Source organism: Panthera tigris, chromosome B1, assembly GCF_018350195.1.
Source record: "Panthera tigris isolate Pti1 chromosome B1, P.tigris_Pti1_mat1.1, whole genome shotgun sequence".
Lineage (NCBI taxonomy): Eukaryota > Metazoa > Chordata > Mammalia > Carnivora > Felidae > Panthera > Panthera tigris.
Genome location: NC_056663.1, coordinates 59,734,203 through 59,756,025, shown reverse-complemented (window position 1 = coordinate 59,756,025; position 21,823 = coordinate 59,734,203). Strand labels below are relative to the sequence as shown.

Sequence of the window (21,823 nt, the reverse complement as noted above, 5' to 3'; positions counted from 1 at the left end):
ATTTCTGATAGACATCTTCAACAAAAGGCCATTGTAAAATACAATACAATGGGGTTTGGGGTTTTGTTTTGTTTTGTTTTGTTTACAGAATACACAGTTTTAACTTTGAACAGGCAGCTATTAAAAGGGAAGTATCAGTATGGAAGAAATCAAACTGACATTTGGACAGTATGTAGGATGAGTGCTGTTACAGCGTTGAAAATCAATGCACACATCAAAATGGCAGATAATCCTCAGCTCACCAGAGAATTCATGAGGGGCCACGTGGGGTGGTGATTACAGAGGGGTGGGCATTATGTGCGTAATCAGGAGAGCTCTCTAGAAAAGCACCCTCCTACCTCAGGGTTGAGTCAGTTTCGTTTACAGGAAACACGTGTACACAGTCAGTTCTACAAATATCTTGACCCGTTCATTTCTATCCTAGGTCCTAATAGTTGAGAAAAAAAAATTTAATTGGAGGGACTGGGACATATGTTTTAAGTACCCATTTGTTTACCTATTGATTAATGGAACATGCCAATGTGCTACCTCAAACTAGAGAGGCCATCACTCTTTGTTAAATAGCAGATAGTTCACAGAAAAACAACAAATAAAATCACTCTCATATGAGAGAATTGTTGTGTTTTGATTGTATTTTTTTTTTCAATTCCTAACAGGCCAATGCAGGTAGAATGATGAATCCATTATAACGAGGTGTGCCTATCCTACTCCAAATCAAAGTAATTTTACTACCACTGTATAATAGATAATGTATACCTGTAGCCTACATTGCCAATTAAAATGTTTCGTACTTACCTAGTCTCTTTCATCTGTAAATCTTAAAATCTTAACATTTATTCATCTAGGATACTATGTAACATGGCTTTAGCTCTCTGGAATTTAAAGGTGTGCCTTCTAACAAGAGCTAGAAGCAGCTCATTGCCTTCCAGCAGAGTTCAGCTTCCCACACATACCTCAAGAGCTCACAAAGCCGTATTTTCCTCAGAACACAAGACTAGTGCCGATTCAGAATGCACTATGTGGTCTCAGCAGTTTCTTGACCCCATGGGGTCTTCCTCAAGGCCTCAACTGCCCACATGTGTTTCTTCTCTTCTTTTGATGGTTTTCAGGCTTTCGGATTTTGACAAATCAGAAAAAGATCAAACCCAGCCGAGAACCTGTCTTTCATTACAGTTTGCTCTAGTTGAAATGTTAAATTTTCTCACTTGCGTGGAATTAAAGTAAATTATGATCCAAACTGAAAGATGAGTTGGGTTCATCTTCTCTCTCACTCACATCCACATTGCAAATAACTTCTTTTTCACATTGCCTCACCTAATGTATCTTTTGCCCTCTTGCTGCACTTTCGTCTAGCAGGACTGCTCATCCCTTGGGTGGATTTCTAGAATCCCAACTTAGTTTGCCTTTCAGCATTCACATAAAATGCCATACCTGCACTAATCTCTTCTACTTAATGTCCACGGGATGATGGGTGATGACTGTCAGAAATTACCTGAGGCTGTTGGCATGTAGTGTTTTCTCAAAACCTCACCTGCATGGCTATGTTTGGTCAACCAAACCCAGTAAGCAGATCTTAGACTATCAAAGCAGTCAGCAAGCTTGAGGTCGGGGGTTAAAAAATTATAGACAAACGAAGGCTCAACAAAGAGAATTGGAGAAAGAAAAAAGGTTGAAGGATTTGAAGCAGATGACATCCGACACTGTTCCAAGAAGGCTGAGTGCTAGAGACCATCAAGACAGCCATATATAAAACATTTCCAGATCAAACCACCAGGAGAAACAAATTAATAAACAAGAGTCCCCTGCTTTGCTGACCAGTTGTGGCATTTGTCTCAGCTGTTTGTGAACCAATAGTTGTTTGCTCACCACAACATTTATGTGACAGCAATCCTGAAGTGACATGAGTCATTGCTGAAAAGAGTAATGCTCACAGATTGCTTCCTTATGACTTGGAATATTACGTATGGAAGGAAATGAAGACAATACCTCCTTTGGGCTCCCTATGTCTTCTTAATGGATCAGAAAAGAAATTTGAAAATATTCCTTTAGTCCAAGCTGCCACAAAATTGTATTAAGGTTATGAAAATACGAGTATTTAAATATGAGGATCTATCAGTCTGCTCTTGTCACTTTGTCCCCCAGGATCCTCTGACTGGTATCTTTCTGAGGCCCGATAGATTTCTCTTTCCGCTCTCCTCCATCCCACTCTTGCCCTCAGAAGCTGACCTGTGGAATTCAACAGATTCCTTCAGGCTCTGTTTGGGTTCAGCCCCGGGGAGCCATGACAGGTTGTGGGAGTTCAAGGGACTTGGTTTCCTCACTTCTTCCCTGTGGGTTTATGCCAACTTTCCCCATCAAAAGAAGGTCTTTACTCAGAATGATGCTCTCTTCTGTGTTCAGTAATCTGCAGCCTCCCTTTTACTTCTAATTCTGCAGGCTCAAGAATGGTAACATGGCTTTATAGCCCCAGGGCGGTACATTATCCCTTGTGGTTTCCTTGTACCTTGACAACACCTTTGGATCCAGTCCTTTCCTGAAGCCTGCCTTGAGTCATCTGGGATTTAGTTTATCCTCTCTTCCTAGTTGGCACCTGATAACTTCAACTAATAACTTCATCTTCTGATTTTTCCCACACCTTTGAGATAAGATGACCCATAATCCTTAAAATCTAGATAAGGGATCATGACCAATTCCTGAAATGCTTTACCCTGAAATTGCTAAGGTAAATTCTAGATTACTCACCGGCAAATTATCTGGCTTGGAAATTATTTTTCCAACCCTATCCTCCCTTTTACTCCTCATTGTTTGCTTTAAGGATTTTTAAGTAAGCCAATTCCAATTCTGTAAATTTGATAAAGGATGTGAAGGTGCAAAAACACATTTTATGTCATCGGTGGAATTTCCTTATGCATTCTCTGTCAATGAGAACAATAATGACTTAAACTTAATAGGGCGTTCCATATGCTTGGCATTTTTCTAGGGATTTTATATCCATTCTCTCATCCAATCCTTCCAAGAGCTCTAAAGAGTGGGCTCTCTTATTATCGTACTACCATTTTACATTTGAGGAAACTGAAGCTCAAGGAGATAAGTAAATTACCCAAGGACATAGACCTGGTTAGTGGTGTCTCTGGGATTACTAACTGCAAAAGTTGGCTATTTGGCAGACTTCCTAACTGTTCATGGCTTACGTATTTGAAGCAGTGTTTTATGTATTTAATGGTGCATAACAAACCACTCCAAAACTTAGTGACTTAAAACAACAACCTACTATTTTCTTCTACTCACTAGTCTATCTGAAGAGCGGCTACCACAGGTGTATTCTCAGGCCTTTTTGTGTGTGTTCTCCTGGACTGAGTGAACTCTAAGGAGAGTACAGAACACAGGATGCTGTGGGGGGAAGGGTGAGGAGGGTGGTAGGTACAACAGGGTTACAGTCTGAATTAGGGGTTAAAATAGAGGCGGGAAGGAGAATCCAGATTGATGGTAAGGAAGAAATGCCTAGCATAAGAATCAGGAGTGCCTTTAAGAACTGTGCTCTGCCCTTCGAGCCCAGACTCCCTTCTTCAGTCATGTAGCCTGCAGCATGGTGTAAACACAGTGTGAGAGCCAGAGGAAGAAAGAGAGCAGAGCATCACACAGTTAAAAAGGCCATGACCTCCTCAAACTCTCACGGAACTCATTACCAAGGTGCACACAGAAATGCCAGAGCTGGTTTTCTCCTCCAAAAAATTAGACTGGTAAATTGCTCTGTTGAAGTTGTATCTGCTTTATTAAAACTTGAGAATGATCACTTAATATAACAAAATTTTTGAGGCATTTTCAAAAATTATCTAAGATCCAGCTCAACCACAGTTTCTCTGGGGGAAGCTCTCAGGGGACAGCAGAAGATACAAAATCGAATAAGAGAGGTACAATTTTATTTTATTATTTTATTTTATTTTTTATCAGTAAATCATTTTTTCTTTTTTCTTTTCTCTTTTTTAATTTTATTTTTTATTTTTTTCTGATTAGACCTATTTATTTTATTTTATTTACTTTATTTTAATTTAATTTTTTTTAACTTATATCCAAATTAGTTAGCATATAGTGCGACAATGATTTCAGGAGAGAATTCCTTAGTGCCCCTTACCCATTTAGCCTATGCCCTCTCCCACAACCCCTCCAGTAAGCCTCCATTTGTTCTCCATATTTATGAGTCTCTTCTGTTTTGTCCCCCTCCCTGTTTTTATGTTATTTTTGTTTCCCTTCCCTTATGTTCATCTGTTTTGTCTCTTAAAGTCCTCATATGAGTCAAGTCATATGATTTTGGTCTTTCTCTGACTAATTTCACTTAGCATAATACTCTCCAGCTCCATCCACGTAGTTGCAAATGGCAACATTTCATTCTTTTTGATTGCCGAGTAATACTCCATTGTATATATAGACCACATCTTTTTTATCCATTCATCCATCGATGGACATGTGGGCTCTTTCTATATGTTGGCTATTGTTGATAGTGCTGCTATAAACACTGGGGTACTATTTCACTGGGCTTATTTCACTTAGCATAACACTCTCCAGTTCCATCCACGTTGCTACAAAGGGCCATATTTCATGCTTTCTCATTGCCACGTAGTACACCATTGTGTATATAAACCACAATTTCTTTATCCATTCATCAGTTGATGGACATTTAGGCTCTTTCCATACTTTGGCTATTGTTGATAGTGCTGCTATAAACATGGGGGTGCATGTGTCCCTAAGAAACAGCACACCTGTATCCCTTGGATAAATGCCTAGTAGTGCAATTGCTGGGTCGTAGGGTAGTTCTATTTTTAGTTTTTTGAGGAACCTCCATACTGTTTTCCAGAGTGGCTGCACCAGCTTGCATTCCCAAGGGGAGGTGCAATTTTAAACCAAAACATTACATATGAATTTATTGGGTTTTGACATTTTTGTTTTTCAAAATAAATACCAGATTAAAGAAATGAAAATAATGTTTAAACGTATGTACTCACCTAAAATATTGCCTTAAATGTGTATTTTTGTGTTAATGAAAACTTCAAGCTGATTTTATGTTTTCAACCAGGTTTCCCACCAGTGCAGATGGTATACAATTTAATAATATTTTATTTCATCAACTTGCTGTGGTCCTCAGGTTCTATGTAGGAATAATTACATGCTATAAAAAAATGGGGGAAAAAATCCTTGATGACAATTCACTTTCTGGAATTGTGTATGTATCTAATTTGATAGAAATAGAGCAGCAATAGCTAACTAATTTATTCACTGCAATTGTCAACAAAAGAAAGTAGTTAATTAAGATCTAAAAAACTAGAGGGGCACCTGGGTGGCTCTGTCGGTTGAGCAGTCAACTCGGTTTTGGCTCAGATCATTATCTCACAGTTCATGAGATGGAGCCTTGCTTTGGGCTCCATGTTGAGAACACAGAGCCTGCTTGGAATTCTCTCTCTCCCTCTTTCTCTGCTCCTCCCCTGCTTGCACTCTCTCTCAAAATAAATAAATATACTTAAAAAAATATCTTAAGATCTTTAGGTCTTAAGATCAGTAATCTCAACCCTCTCACTAAACAAAATATTTCATTGCAAATAGGTCCCTTGCCCTTTTGTTCCCATAGTGTTATTGAACGTCTATTGCATGAATTTGAAATATATTGTTCATGTGATGAACATTTATAGAACACTCCCTGAGGGTAAAGTTCTGTCAGGTGTCAGAGGGTACCACAACAGTTTGGTCCATCACTTCAGTAAACCTAGAATTGGGGGAGGGAGATAGACAATGCATATAAATGTAATTGGAAGTTTCTGCCTCTCAAGACACAAATATAACTGTCTCCTACTCTTGCTGAGTTTATGGTTTGTGAAAGTTTAGAATGTACCCTAGATTTCTTCCATTTCCTTCCTCACCAACTGGGCTACTATTTCTGTACATGCTGCTTCTGTGATGCACTAAGTAGACTCAGATGTGAAAATTCAGAATCTCTTTAAGTTCCATGTTTAAAATGCTTTCATTCACATTATCTAGCTTAATAACCTTCACAGAAAATGGTGTCAAAGGAGGCAGGTGAGAGATCACAGGAATATCCACAATATATATAAGTGAGCTAAGAGGGCAGATCATCTGGGGAGCTCTGTGCGATTTTAAGACACCCGTGTTCACCGATAGCCACTAATGACCACCATGCCGTTGTGAGATTTCAACACATAGCCCTCTCCTCTCCCCATCTCGCTGTCACCTCTCTCCCTAATCCTCTCTACTTCTCAACTTTCTCTTCCCTTCTGCATTGCAGCAGAAGCTCCAAATTGTTTTTCCTCTACCAGTCAGGGCAACGTTGTCCTCCTCAGAAGTCTTGGCATCATCTGGCCCCTAGATATTTTCAACAGAGAATTCTCTCCCTGGGAGAAATTCTTGTGCAAACTATAAACCATATTTAAAAAGTTTTCTCTCTCTTATCACATACTCCTAATTCAAGGCAAAGGAAAATAACACATTATATTATTAGCTATTGCTTATAGAAGAGAAATTTATAAATCTACACATAGATAGAAATGAACATGTATAACTGGGACTATGTGATGATTTTTTTCTTTTTCTACCGTTTGTTAGAATATTGGGTAATAAGACTGTTTTGGAGTAACAAAATACATCGCTTCAAAAGACTACATATAATTTTTAAGCTGATTGTGATAAATCCAAAATCAACGGTCAGATCCTTATGATTATTTTGCTTGAACAAATTATACAGACTAAAGGCTGTCTCCAAATCTCTGGAGGAAATGTCCCAGGTATGGATGTAATTCATCTTAAAGCAGGGGGAATGATAAAGTGCCAAGGCTGTCTGGAGCAGAGCTATAAGGTTAGAAGGAGTGAATGACTTGGTGTGACAATAGGTGATGCCACATATCACATATTTTCTGTCTCATTTCCAATGAACTTGGCCTAAGAAACTCAAGATATGAGGCTTTTAAGTGAACCAAAACTCTGGGCCATACTGAAAAAACACCTACCAGGAAAATTATAAATGCTGATAGAAATGCTCATACAGTGCAGATACAAGGCAGATATAAACCTGGTGCTGGCCATCAGGTCAACAGAAACAGCTACCCTACTGAAGACATGTGTAACAGAAAAGTACTCTCGCACCGGAGCAAATCCTTTCCTGACTTGGCAATTTGAGGGTAAGGGTAGGGTGTCTTACAGGGGAATCTTCCCATTCATAAGCCTTACCCTTATTACAAAGAACCTGCAAGGCAATAAGATCTTTACTACTCAAAGGAACCACAGCACATTACTTACACCAGTCATCCTAGTGCTTTATTCGTAAGTATTATCTAACCACCAAGAATCACCAGGTATTACAGGGAAATAAGTAGCATGAAAGAACTTTCCTTCTCTCTTTTCATAAAGATGAACAAATAGGGCTAATCTCAAGAGGAAGCAAAGGCATTTAAAGAAAAATTTAAAAACAGATATATATTTTTTTACTTCTAATTAACAGTAGGAAGACATAGTTCTGATAAAGTAAAAATGTGTTTATTTTGGCAAAAGAAAAAAGAATAAGACAGTGAAATTTAAAGTAGAATGGCAAAGGGGTGTTTGGCTGCCTCAGTAGGTAGAGCATGTGACTCTTTACCTTGGGAATGTAAGTTCGAGCCCCATGTTGGGTGTAGAGATTACTTAAAAATAAAATCTTTATTTTTTTAACGTTTATTCATATTTGAGACAGAGAGAAACAGAGCATGGATGGGGGAAGGTCAGAGAGAGGGAGACACAGAATCTGAAACAGGCTCCAGGCTCTGAGCTGTCGGCACAATGCCGACGCGGGGCTCGAACTCACAGACTGAGAGATCATGACCTGAGCTGAAGTCGGACGCCCAACTGACTGAGCCACCCAGGCACCCCCAAAATAAAATCTTTAAATACATACATATATACATGCATAAAATAGAATGTAAAAAATAAAAATTTTGATGGATAGTCTGAAAAATCAAATGAAAGGACTAATTATATGGAAAGAAAGCAATGAAGTTTCTTAAAATGCAGATCACAAAGAAAAAGAAATGACAAATATAAGGAAAAGGGTAGAGACTGGAAGGACATTCATGAGGCCAAGATCCACCCAATCGAATTCCCATTAAGAGAAAGAAATAATGGAGGGGAAATAATTTACCGAAGGAAACAATAGAAGAAAATTAGTCTTAGCTGAAGAAATACAGGCATTTTTGTGTTGAAAGACACATGAAGGAAGCATTGGGTAGAATATAGGTTAAAAGACTTACAGGGCTCCTGATGAACTCTCAAGATGAAAGAGAAAATTCTAAAAGCTTCTAAAGAATCAAAATAGGTTACTCAAAATGGAGAATCTGTCTAACACCTGACATTTCACAGAAGTACTGAACCCTTGAGGGCAATAATGCAAATCCTATTTGAGTCTATATGTTTTAGAATGAGGTCTGGAAGAATATACATCAAACCTATGGGAGTTGAGGGAAGGAGAGAGGAGGACTCACTTTTACCTCTCTACCCTGATGTTGTTTTAATTTTTAGAATGGTCTTTTATGACTTTCATAATTAAATTAATTTAGAAGAAAATAGTAACTCTGTAGCAGTGAATAAAATTAATTGCCAGGGAAAGAGACTAGAGGCTGTTAACTCAATTAGACTGTTGTTACAGTAGTTTCCAACAAGAAACTGAGGGAGAAAAGGCTACAGCAATAAAAATCGGAGGCCAGACTCAAGGAGCATTTTGAAGATATTTTTGATGATTTGGTCAGTTATTGAAATTAAGAATAAAGGAGAAAGAAATGAAGATGATTCTTCAAATTCTTAGTCGGAACGACTAAATGCCATCCAGTTAGGAAAGACAGAGGAGGAAGAGATTTATACTGGATATTAGGGAAAAGTTGATCGTACATTTATTTTGGGTGTGAACTATAGGTAGGGCATTCATATAAAAGGTCTTGCCCATGGTCTGAAATGGAGGCTGGAGCTAGGGAGGAGTTTCAGGTGTGACTATAGCTGGGCCATGGGATATATAAACAAGAGAGACAAAAACTGATGACAGAGACTTGTGGGAAGCCCTGCACTCAGGGTAGCTGAGAGAAAAAAAAAAAACCAGTGCTACCTGAGAAGGAGTGTTCAGAAACAAAGAAGAATCTGGAGAGTTCAATGTCACAGCTAAAGAAGGTCATTTTCAACAAAGAGGGGAAGTGTTTGTTACATCAAAAGATAAAGAAGGAAGAGTAGAAATGCAAGTTTTGGCAACTGACAATGTCATTGAGAAATTTCAGGTTAATAAATATTTGAATAGTCAAATAATCTTGGAGGGTATATTGAATGCTTCATTGGGTTTTTCTAACATGGGTATGTCTTTTTGCTGAGAGGCTTCTAACATGTTAGCAAACAAGGGTAGAAAATCTCTTTCCAGGGTGCATACTAGATTTCAAAAGGAAACCTGAAGTCAAAGAGTCAGCCCCTTAGGGATGGGTTTCCAGGGTTCCAAGCTGAGGTCAAACTACATATCTATGAGTGCCAAGTCCAAGGAGAAGCAAGGACTGATTCCAGGGCACAGAGACCAAAGCCAATAGGGGCAAGACCAGAGCCAGAGGAAGGACAGAGAATACAAGGACACCAAGAGCAACAAGATGGTCTGAAAATCAGTCAGAGGATATTTTATCTGTTGCCCTATGTGTTTGAGACTAATATGTTTGCTCTCTTCAACCATTCCTTCTCTGTCTTATTAGTGCAAATTAGTTATCTGATAGTATTTCCCACAGAAGAAAGTTTTAGTCATTTATATCCCCAAGATCTATTACCTATACAAATATCCATATGGAGAATATTGATACTTTCCTAATGTGTATTATGATGAAAGAGAACCATATATCTCCATTGTTGTAATAAGGGAAGTGGTTCCTTCACAATTTTCAACTTTTTACATCTTTCACTGAATATGTTTTCTCTTCTAAAACTTTCTTTTTTTTTTTCTTACTTAAACCCAAGTTAGTTAACATATAGTGTAATTCTTAACCTTTCTAGTACATATTGCTAACATCACATATCTGGCTCTCATTGTTTATTACCGCAAATACATTCTATCTTCCCTTCTGCAGTACAAGAGATAAACACAGGACTCATGAGTTACTCTCCTTTCAATCCTCTACAGTCCTTAGAACAATGTCTAAAACATAACATGTTCTTCATGTAAGTTGATTATCATTTATTACATTACCAAAAGATGACTGCTGAGGATTATTCATAATACTTACTTATATAGACTTTTATAATTTTTTATTAACTTTTTTATGTTTTCTTTATTTTTGAGAGACAGAGAGAGACAGAGACAGAGACAGAGCAGTGGAGGGGCAGAGAGAGGGAAAGACAGAATCTGAAGCAGGCTCCAGGCTCTGAGCTAGCTGTCAGCACAGAGCCCGATGCGGGGCTCGAACCCACAAACCGTGAGATCATGACCTGAGCTGAAGGTGGACACTTAACCGACTGAGCCACCCAGCTGCCCCTATACTTTTTTAAGATTTTATTTTTTTAAGTAATCTCGATACCAATGTGAGGCTCGAACTCACAACCTGAGATCAAGAGTCACATGCTCTATCAACTGAGACAGCCAGGCACCCCTAGATTTTTATACTTTTACAAGTGTTTTAGTGTACATAAGATCTCTTAATTTTCATAAGAATTTATTAAATAGGAAAGTTGATTACCATTTAATAGATAGGCAAACTGACATTCAAGGAATTCAAAGATTTTCCAACAGATTCAGTATTAAAACTAGAATCTAGATTTCTTGATTCTTTTTTTTTTTTTTTTTTTTTTTTGAGAGAGAGAGGGCGTGCATACACGCATGTGTGTGTATACACAAGCAGAGGAGGGGTTAAGGGAGAGAGACAATCTTATGCAGGCTCCTCCCCCAGTGCAGATCCCAACTTGGGGCTCCGTCTCATGACGTGAGATCATGACCTGAGCCGAAATCAAGAGTCAGATGTTTAGCCGACTAAGCCACCCTGGCACCCCTGAATTTTTTGATTCTTAATTGGGTCTTTCCTTTAGTATCAGAGCTGCTCATTAATTTTCTACAATAATTGAGATTCGAAGAACTAAACCTACAAATCCTCTGCCAGTGGTTTTTATGTGGTTGTGGCAGGGAGATTGGAGTGGGGGGTGGGGCAGGTACTGGAGTGCTATGCATATACTACTCTTCAAGGACCAGTTGGAAATGTACGGTGTTATTACCCTGCACATTACCACAGTGGGTGGGAAACGTTTATAGCATTTAATGAGATGGGATGTTGCACATCTTGCAATACTGGCTACAGCACAATGAGAATTAACCCATCTGAATACCAATTGCTCTTCTATTGAGAAACTCAGCAAGTTTAGGCAAAGTGAATTATATTCACCTCTTCAAGTTTATAATCTCCCCTTTTGAGATCCATAACAAAAATCTATAAAGTAAAAGTCAAAGCTTTTTAGTCATTATTCTTAAAACAAAAGAAGGTGAACACATGAATGGCAAAAGTCCAAAAATTAGTCTTACAGGAGGTAACTAAGGAAAAGCAGGAATTCAGCACACAATCCAGGCTCATATTCTTTCTACGTAAAAATACAACTACTGCTTTATCGAATAAATAATCACATAAGCAGCGTGGTGTGTAATTTACAAGATTTAAAGAACTCTAAGCACCAAGGTGTCAGTTAGAGGCTTCACTTAAATTTTAACTTGTTAATCACCCTTTACTTCTCTTAATAGAAAGGACAGTTACGTAGAAGTATCCTGAAACTTTTCTTAAGGCTAGAAGCTTCCCGCTCCTCTTTCTTCGACTGTTAGCTTTAATAATTGAATTACCTCAGACATATGACTCTCTCCTGAGCAGGACTTTCATAGAAGACCCCTGACTTCTGATGCCTCACATCAGCCCTTCTTTAGCCCAAATGGATTCCCTTTGCCCTTTCAGCAAAACAAAATGAAGGGAAATGACATGTTAGAGAAGGCTCTTTTTCTCACTGCCACAAACTCTCTAACAACTTTTATCCCGGTCAGGATAAAGCACTCTTGGCCTTGAAGACATGAAGCCACCCCTCTTAGTCCCTTTCCCACTATTACCTCCCTTGTATTACCTTTTAAAATATTTACCATTAAAAAAAATGTCCTCGACTTTTAGCATTTACAAATTGCCTTTACTACAGACACATTTCTTAAAAGGATATGCCTTTGGGAATTTTGTTATGTTGTTTAGGGGGAGAATGTAAAACAGCTATAGCCCTTTAAAGTGTTACTTGTGATAACAAACAAATGTTTTAGTCAATCGATCAATCAATTATAAAATCTTTCCAAAGATTGGAGGGTCACTTAGTTCTAAGAATGTGTTCATTTGTTTTCTGTTCATCTGGTATACCGGAGCAAATTGTTTCACTGTGATATTTTATAAACTAACATGTATCACTTTGTATTTCTAATTAAATTTCAATTAAGGAACCTTATAATTATCTTCTATCAACCGGCCAAGGACAGAAATACCTCATACTGAATCATACTTACACTAATAGTGAGACCCTCAAGGTTTGGCATTTATGTTTACCTCAGATAGACGTCCAAAAATTGTGATGATTATTCAAACTCTCCAAACATCTTGAGTCTGCAAAATTTGGCTGGCAATCTTGTGGGAACAAGCTTTTTCGCAAGAGCCCAGTATGTCTGCTTCAAGTCCTGGCTCAAAGTCAGACTACAAAGGCAGATGAAAATGAGAGAGAAAATTTTATCTAAATATTTCAAAAGCTTCAAATGGGTGAAGGTTCATGGGAAGGAACAGTTTATTTTCTTTAAAACCAGTTCAACATAATTTATATCTATTGCCACATTCATGTTGAACCTGTTACTATAGTCATAAATTGGACTTCTCTCTCTTAAAGTGAGAATAACCATTCAAGAAACTTTATGTGAGATATTTTATATTCTTGGATCCTTTCCCTGTTTTAACACACAAGAGTGACAATACCAAAATAAGCTGTGTTTTTATTTGAATTGCCCTACTATATAGACATAGTACATAAATACTTATTGAAATATTTACTTAAGCAAGTAGGGTATTAAATAAGATAAAGAAAAAAAACTATGAGTTGGGAAAAATGGGAGTGAATATATTGATACTGTATATAGTTATGAAATGTGCCTCATAACTGGAAGTAGAGAACCAGTCAATTAATTATTCTACATTAACAATCCACTCCCTTTTTTCTATCTGGAATACAGTAACATGTTTTAAAGCCCTTTCCTTTCAAGTGAAAAGGTAAACAATAAAGAGAATCTGTCTTCACAACAATCTCCCAAGTTTGGGATGCTATGGCTTCATGCTCATATTGTTCAGAGTTTAGCCCTCCCTCTGTCCCCACAAAAAGGAGTCATCTTATGGACTATTAAAAAAAACCAGACATTTCACAGATGTAGATAAATTCATAATGTGTGATAAAGCTAGTTTCCAGAATTATAATTTGGGGTTTGTCTTTTTAAACATATGGAGTACCTACAAAATAGAGGATGGGTTTTTATACCTATTTCATTTAATTCTCACAACTGTGCTATCCCATTTTACAAATGAGGAAAACTGAGGCTTAGAGAAATGAAGTAACTTTCCCACAGTTTGTCAGGTAGAAAATGAGAAAACTGAGTTCAAATCTTAGTCGTCAGACCCCAGGTCAAGTTGTTTCACTGTTCCAGTTTAATTAGTATTCATTGGGGGCACCTGGCTGGCTCCATTGTAGAGCATGTGACTCTTGATCTCTGGGTCATGAGTTCGAGCCCTATGTATGGTGTGGAGATTACATACATACATAAAATTTTAAAAATCAGGATTCATTGGGAAACCTAAGGTTTCCATAAAGGCCTCTTACAATTTCTTTTCACAGTTAATTTGTGTGAAATGCCGCACTCAGTCTCATCATCTAAGGGCTCCAAATTACCTTTGTCATCTTTGTTGATTCCCTGTTGATTCTTATGAACTAAAACACAGCTGCATATACTCAGCTTTGTCCTACTTTTTATGAAGGAAACCATGTTGGACTCCAAGAACCTTAAAGGCACCTGAAGCTTAAAAAGAACATTAATTGTGACATCATAATATGACCGGGTCATTCCAGTCTTTGTCTGGGAACATGAGCCTTTATGATTTTCTCTTTAGCAGATGCTTTTGCTGGTTTCCATGAAGGCTTTCCACAGTTACTGAGCTTAATAGGGTCTTCTATCAGGTTCCTTCTCAACTTTTCACTTTCACAGGCAGAGACTCCAAAGATAAATTACAGGCAAGCTTAAAAGATCAGAAAGGCTTTCACATTATATGAGTGGGTGATTAAGTTTGATTTGTGTCTGTTACAGTAATTTTGTCTTTCTCCAGGCTTCCTCCTCTGCTTCTGAAACACAAAACTGCAGAAAGCACCCCACCCTCTTCATATGCTTCAAGATTGCCCTAATGATGTTTTCATCCTGAAACAGGCTGTGAGAGTGAAGGGCCGTGTCAAATGATGACAATTTTATTTCAGTTAGCCAAGAGCCTGAGTTCAATGAGTTTTTGTTAAGTGAGCCTGAAGTTAAAATGAGTTTCAGTTTTTACTTAGTATACGCATTTTTAACAAAAACAAGTAGAAGTATTTTTGTGTTTGTTTTCGCATTCTTCATTCTCTGTCTTCTTGTCTTACCTTGTAATGACTCAGTAGTATTGAAAGATGATAAACAGGGATACCTGGGTGGCTCAATTGGTTAAGCATCCAACTCTCGATTTAGGCTCCAGTCATGATCTCACAGTTCGTGGGTTTGAGTTCCATGTTGAGCTCTACACTGACAACACAGAGGGATTCTCTGTCTCCCTCTCTGTTTGCCCCTCTCCTGCTCATGCTCACTCTCTCTCTCGTTCTCTCTCTCAAAAGAAATCAATTAAAAAAAAAAAAAGATGATAAATTCCTTCCTGGCCAAGAAGCATTGTGGGCATCACACATTCTCCTGTGTCTCTGATCCCTCTCCCTGAACGGAAAATTTCCAGCAGGTTGGAAGAGAAAATCACTTGCTGCTGGAATGATAAAGGGTCATTTTGCACCATAACATTATTGAATTAACCACAAGGCTCTGGAGTTTTTCTTTGACATTTCTTTCCTCCCCACTTCAGCCTTCATCTCCCATTACATTTTTGTGAAAGGACCATAGATGTACTCTAAATTGCTGACTGATCTTGGAGACGGCAGTTAGGTCTCAGAATTCCCTAGGGACAAAGTTGATTGCAAAGTCTCCCACTAATGAATACAGTTCATTTCAACGAAATTTATACTTGAAAGAAAACAATGGAAAATGTGGTACAAACACACTGCAGTGTTTATGCAAATATGTTGACTCACTGTTAGGAGTCAATGAACTGAGTAGTTCATTTCTTATTCTGCAGGACTTAAGACGGGAATAAATAGTCAGGGAGGCAACTGCATTCCTTCTTTGTCCATTTGTCTGTTACTCAGGTTTTTGCTTTTTTCTTTATTTTTGCTTTTCTCTCATAGGTGAATTGTTCAGATGACAGCATTTCCAACAACAAAATTCAGATTCCTAGCATAGAAAAATGTCCTCTCTTCATTGTCTTAATTGTGATATAAATTTTATTGTGAACTAAAAACATCTACGAATTGGATTTTTATTTAGTTTCCTCCTTTCTTCACGTTTGATACTAGATACAGTTTTTTTTTAAGTAAATTGTTTACCCAATTCATTTCCTGCAAAAAATGTTGAAAAGGGACCCTCCCAATCAACAGATATTTACTGAGCAACTGCTAAGTGTAGACACTGCTCAAGGGGCCTGGAATACAGTGTGAACAAAACACACAAAAATTTCTGCTCCTGGAACCGACATTTTAGTTGCGGGAAGAAGGGGGAAGGTGGGGTTGGATATAACACTTAACACACCTTTAACATTACTATATGCTCAAATTCTTAAGCTCATAGCATCATTAAGCACACACACACACACACACACACACACACATGCATACACACCTTTAAAATTACACGGTAATTGTCCACATTTTAAAAATGAGAAAACTAAGGCACAGAGAGGGTAAGTAATGTGTCCAACACCACACAGGTAGTGAGAGATAAGGCCAGGATTCCAGCCCAACAATCTGACCCTGTCGTGTGTGTTTTTACCCTAATAAAACTGCCCTTCCCCAATTAATCACTATGTGGCAGGTTTTTAGTGGCACAGAATTCTGAAGCAGTTTGTTAAGTGGTCTCGCCTGGGAAGCTAGTCTTTTACCGACCTTGACACTCGGCATCAAACACAACCCAGCAGTTTCTATAAATAAAGGAATTAAACCTGTGACTCTAAAGTTAACTCTTTTGATTTATCTTATATCAGAAAAACTGAGGCAGACAGCAACCTTGGGTGAGAAACTTTCACATTCTTAGAAAAGTCTGGACTTATATAACAGCCTCCCAACTTGCACCATGGTCCGCCCCCACCTCCCCCCCTCCGCCCAGGATATGGCCTGGCCCAGAAGCAGGCCACAACCTTGGTACTTCTGGGGACAAAGGGATGCCATTTTTTTTCTCATCTGGAAAACACAGAGATAATACCTCTGCGAGTTCTTTTGCATATCAAGTGAAATTTCAAATTTTTATTTTAATTAAAATTTTACTTTAATGAAATAATAAAACAAAAGCACACTTTGTACACTGCATAAGGGGAGGTAAATAAATGCCTTCAGTGCATCCTGAACACATTCACCAAATCAGATGGCCGAAATGCAGCTTCATGTTTCCTTCTTCAGGATGGAGACCAAGAACCATTTCCAGTAAGCTTCTCCACCATCCCGCCTTGCTTCACCTTTCTCCTCAGACCTCTTGTTTCTACCATTTCCATATCACATATTCATACACTGTCTTTAGTTATGCTAAGACTTTGTGCCACTTCTACTGGAATAAAGCTTAGATCCTTGTGAGCTGGTACTACGTCGACTACTTCTAAATGAAAGAATAACATAGTAGTTAAAAGTACATCCCTGAAACCTGTCAGCTAGGACTCAATTCCCAGCTCCACCATTTACTAGCCATGGGACACTGGAAAATCATTTGTCTGTGTGCGCCTCGTTTTCCTCATTTGAACGATGGATAGGATGCGTTGTGACTTGCTTGGGTGGAGGTCGTGGCTCGGGCAGTGAAAGAATTTACTGAAGGCAGAACAAAAGAGATAAAAGTTTATTGAACACGCTGCAAGGGAGCAGCGGCCAGGACAGCAAAGGAGAGACCACCTGCCAAAAGGCGGTGGTGAGGAGGGCTGTAGTAAAGGGGGGGGGGGGGGGGTGAAGAGGTATGGGAATGTATGGAATTTTCCTTTTTTGGCACCTGTAAGTAGCCTATTGGTGAGCTACTGCTAGTGGATATTTTGAGGTGGGTCGCCTGATGGGCCTGTTTGCATTCAGCCAGTGGTCACTGTGGCCCCTTTACCTCACTCGGGTTTCCATTGCTCAAGTCCGTTGCCTAAAAGTGGCCTCTACAGGTGATAATATTGTGGAGAGGAATGCATGAGTTAATAGATGAAAACTGTTTGGAACAATATCTGATTCACAGTATGTGCTATGTAAATCATCTTCATTCTTTGTTTTTATGTCTTCCTTCTCCACATAGTGTTGCCTCCAATGTCCAGGGGCTGTGGTTGGACTAGGCAAGATGTGCTACTAAATGGGATGTCTAGTTTAATGTAGAAAACATGATTTCAGGAAGTTTGCTTACTCTGCCTTTGCTGCTGTTATAAGGAACAAGCATTACCACCAACATAACGAGGTAGATGAGATGATCTAAAGCCCTAATTTTATTAGTCATTGTATATGGTACTTATTATATTCTGTCCCAAGAGACTGAGTCATTGTTTGAAGGGTGCCTTCCCACACCCATCTGAGCTGAGGAAAAGTTGCCCTGCCTTACAGACACCATTGGTTTCCTCTAATCTTTCAAGTAGTCTTAACAAATACTACATTTGCAGGTCATATTTCATTGCTAAAGTCTCACAAACATTTAGTTCTCACCAGGCATGTTAGCATCTTCGGGAAAAAATCCACCATCTTTAGAGAGAAAGCAGGGTCCATGAAGGAAGAGATTATTCTAGTTGTGTTTACTCATTAAAATTGTGGAAGGTAAATGAATGAATTTGGTGTACACATGTATTATGTATAGATATATTCATGTATTCACATGTATTTGAAATGTACATGTGTTTTTAAAATAATTGCCTTATATATATAACCTTTCTATTTTTACTGCCTGAACACTGGAAACAATCCCTTGATTCATTTCTATAACAAGGCAAATCCCACATGATCTCTATTCCAAATGTCATTGACTTCTCTGTCCTAGATCCATTCCATTTGTACAGTTACTACACTATTCTTTTCCTAACCTAATGTTGATATGGTCATAACCAACAGTATTTTTTTGTAATGACAAAGCAACTGAGTTTATATAACATGCATTATCTCTGGTCAAAAAGAAGAATAGTTTCTATTCATATAAATTATGATGGGGAAGGTAGAATGAGCCCTCACAGCAATTTTAAATGAGTTAATTATTTTAAATTAGTTAAAATATGTGCTAGGAAGCTGCCATTTTCAAACCCTTCATTTACTTGATTTAACAGACAGATAAAACGCTAGTTAAATGCACAATTCTATTCTAGAAAGGAGGGCTTCTGGTAGGGAAGAAATCGTGGAGTGGCCCTTTTGTTTAACTCAGCATCTTAGCCTTCTTTGTATATGTATAGGTTGGCTACAACTGAATTTAAGAGTAAGAAATGACAAAAAGTGAATTGGTGTATGCAGTAATCTGAGAAACATGGAATTCCTGCAAGAAATCTAAGAGGAAGTGAGTGAAGAACAAAAATGAAATGGAGTGAGAGCAGTCAGTAAGATCAGAGTGCTGAGAACATATCAGCAGATGTTAAGAAATTTCCAGAAGCAGGATGAGAAAGAAAGAAAGAAAGAAAGAAAGAAAGAAAGAAAGAAAGAAAGAAAGAAAGAAAGAAGAAAGGAAGGAAGGAAGGAAGGAAGGAAGAAAAAAGCGAAAGAAAAGGACTTTTAACAAAGGGAATGTTTTTCTTTTTTTTTTTTAATTTTTTTTTTAACGTTTATTTATTTTTCAGACAGAGAGAGACACAGCATGAACGGGGGAGGGGCAGAGAGAGAGGGAAGCACAGAATCTGAAGCAGGCTCCAGGCTCTGAGCCATCAGCCGAGAGCCCGACGCGGGGCTCGAACCCGCGGACCGCGAGATCGTGACCTGAGCCGGAGTCGGAGGCTTAACCCACTGAGCCACCCAGGTGCCCCGGGAATGTTTGTTTTTCAATTTAAAATTTTTATTGTTCCTGCTCCTTAAACCTTCCTTTTCTCCCCTAATTGCCAGCAAATCTCTTAGCCCCTAAAAGCCTTGTGTGAGTGGAATTCTGTGGAAGTGGGGAAAAAAAAAAAAAAAAACAACCAACCCTGATCTAGCTGGGTTCATGAAGAATAGAGTAAGGGTAGTACAGAAAAAATACTGTTATTTATATTTAAAGAATCAGGAACTTAGAATCAGAAGTTACAAGAGAATTTAAGCCCCTGTGAATTCATAAATGTTTCTTAAGGCCATTAAACTGCCCATGAATCCTGGACTGGAAGGAGGTGGTCCAGGATGATCTACATGTTGAGGATGTCAGCTAACGTGTGGGTGACAGTGGTCACCTTCCTCCAAACAAACATCAGTTTGTCACTGTTTTGTTTAAAATGTGGTGGCTAAGGGGCTCCTGGGTGGCTCAGTCATCAGATTCTTGATTTCGGCTCAGGTCATGATCTCATGGTTTGTGAGTTGGAGCCTGGCATGGGGCTCTGTGCTGACAGCACAGAGCTTGCTTGGAACTCTCTCTCTCTACCTCTCTACCTCTCTCCCTCTCTCTCTTTTTCAAAATAAATAAACTTTTTAAAAAATATGGTGGCTAAAATGACTCCAAATTCTAAGTGGTTTATTTCCAACATGGATAAGAACATGGGAACGTGGGACTCTTCTCATTCACAGACCATACTATATTTTTGACAATGCTATCAAAGCAACGTAACTTTGCACCATGCATTTTAGTCCACAGTGTGCTTATCTCATAATCATAGTTTTTCACATGAACAAGCTAGGGCCCCTCTTCCCCTCCCAAATCTGCACTTGAGAATTTTCTTTTATAATCTAAACTTAGGACCTTATATTTTTCCCTATTAAATTTCATCTTTTGGGTTTTCTTGGCCAGCATTCTAACCTGTTGAAATATTTTAGAGTTCTGATTCTATCATCCCTTGAGTCAGCTGCAGATTTGATCCATATGCCTTCACCCTGCAAGGGGTTATAAGGTGTTGTGGGAAAAGAAAGGGAATATGAATCTCAAGCCCTAGATTGTCAACCCCTATTTACCGCTAGCTGGGTGTTGCATACACTGGGCTAGTACCTAACCTTTCTGAACCTCAATTTACCCACTTGTAACATAGGACAATCAATCTCTGGCAAATTTGCCTCAGATTATTATGAAAATCAAGTGATATGTGTGGGTGTGCACAAAAATATACACACAAACTTGCAAAATCAGCTTTTTGAATTAAAATAATTGTCATGTAAATGTGTGTATTCTTAACATGCATATCATCCCTGTATTCTGTAAAAAAGATTACACTGCCAATACAGCTATGAAGAATATAAAGCCCTCTGGGATACCTATAAATATCTCCTTTCAGGGGTGCGTGGCTGGCCCAGTCAGAAGAACATGCGACTCTTGATCTTGGGCTCATGAGTTCAAGCTCCACATTGGGTGTAGAGATTACTTAAAATAAATAAGTAAAATTTAAAAAAATCTTCTTCTAGGTGAATGCTTGATACACACAATTATCCCGTTTTTGCTTCTTAAGCGCCTTCTATATACCAGACCAAACGCACCAGGTGTTTGATACGCAAAAATTAGCAAGACACAAGTGTCCTAGCTCAAGCTAAGGATAAGAAATTCTGAAAGATGAAAGAGGAGGAGAGAGTTGAGCCACTAGGAGCTAATGTTTACTATTATTGCTCTGACTTAAAGAGGTAAAAGGTTGTTTCTCTGCTCTTATCAGATTTAAAAAAAAAAAAGGGAAAAGGGATCATTTCCTTCAGACTCAGGAAAAAAATAAACAGGGAAAAACTAATGCTCTCAGCAGATCTTATTGCTTCTAAATTATCTTTACACTTTTTGGGTTTTGTTTTTTGCTTTTTTTTTTTTTTTTTTTGATGTATAAGAAGAAAAGCAATGACCATTTGAGATGATTTTTGAAAACTAAGTTCTTCCCACCTAGTGATTAGTTTGATCTAAAGAGATTCCTTGAGGCTGAGTATCAGAAGAGACAAATAAAATAGTGATGTAAGATTCCCACCCCCAGAAATTCTGATTGAAATGATCTGGTATGGGGCCTGGGCATCAGCAGGGAAATCTAATGTGAGGTCCCAATTGAGAATCACTGCATAGGTGATAAAGCCCTAGCAAAAGTTTAAGTTGGAAGCTCTCTGGATGTAAGTCCTATGATGTGAGACAATAAAGATATAATAAAATTCTTATAAAACACGGTCTTACATGTTGGTTTCTTTTAAAGCTTCTTTAAAATTATTACCTTGACTATTTTTATTATTGGAGTTAATTATTTAAATATAATTTGGGGAACGTAGTAAGTAAAAGGAAACTTACTATTTATTAAAGCTTGAGAAAATATCCCAGAAAAAATACCCACTTGATGTTTTAAATCAAATGACTATT

General features: G+C 38.2%; 1 long non-coding RNA gene across 1 annotated transcript; it reads right to left on the bottom strand.

The window, feature by feature from the left end:
- Nucleotides 1–5,008: 5,008 nt before the first annotated feature.
- Nucleotides 5,009–14,060, bottom strand: LOC122237924. Its single transcript, XR_006216696.1, has 4 exons — nt 13,975–14,060; nt 12,597–12,740; nt 11,864–11,965; nt 5,009–5,164 (listed from the first exon to the last, which is right to left on the bottom strand). It is a non-coding gene; the product is annotated as an uncharacterized LOC122237924 (long non-coding RNA).
- Between the last annotated feature and the right edge of the window lie 7,763 nt (nt 14,061–21,823).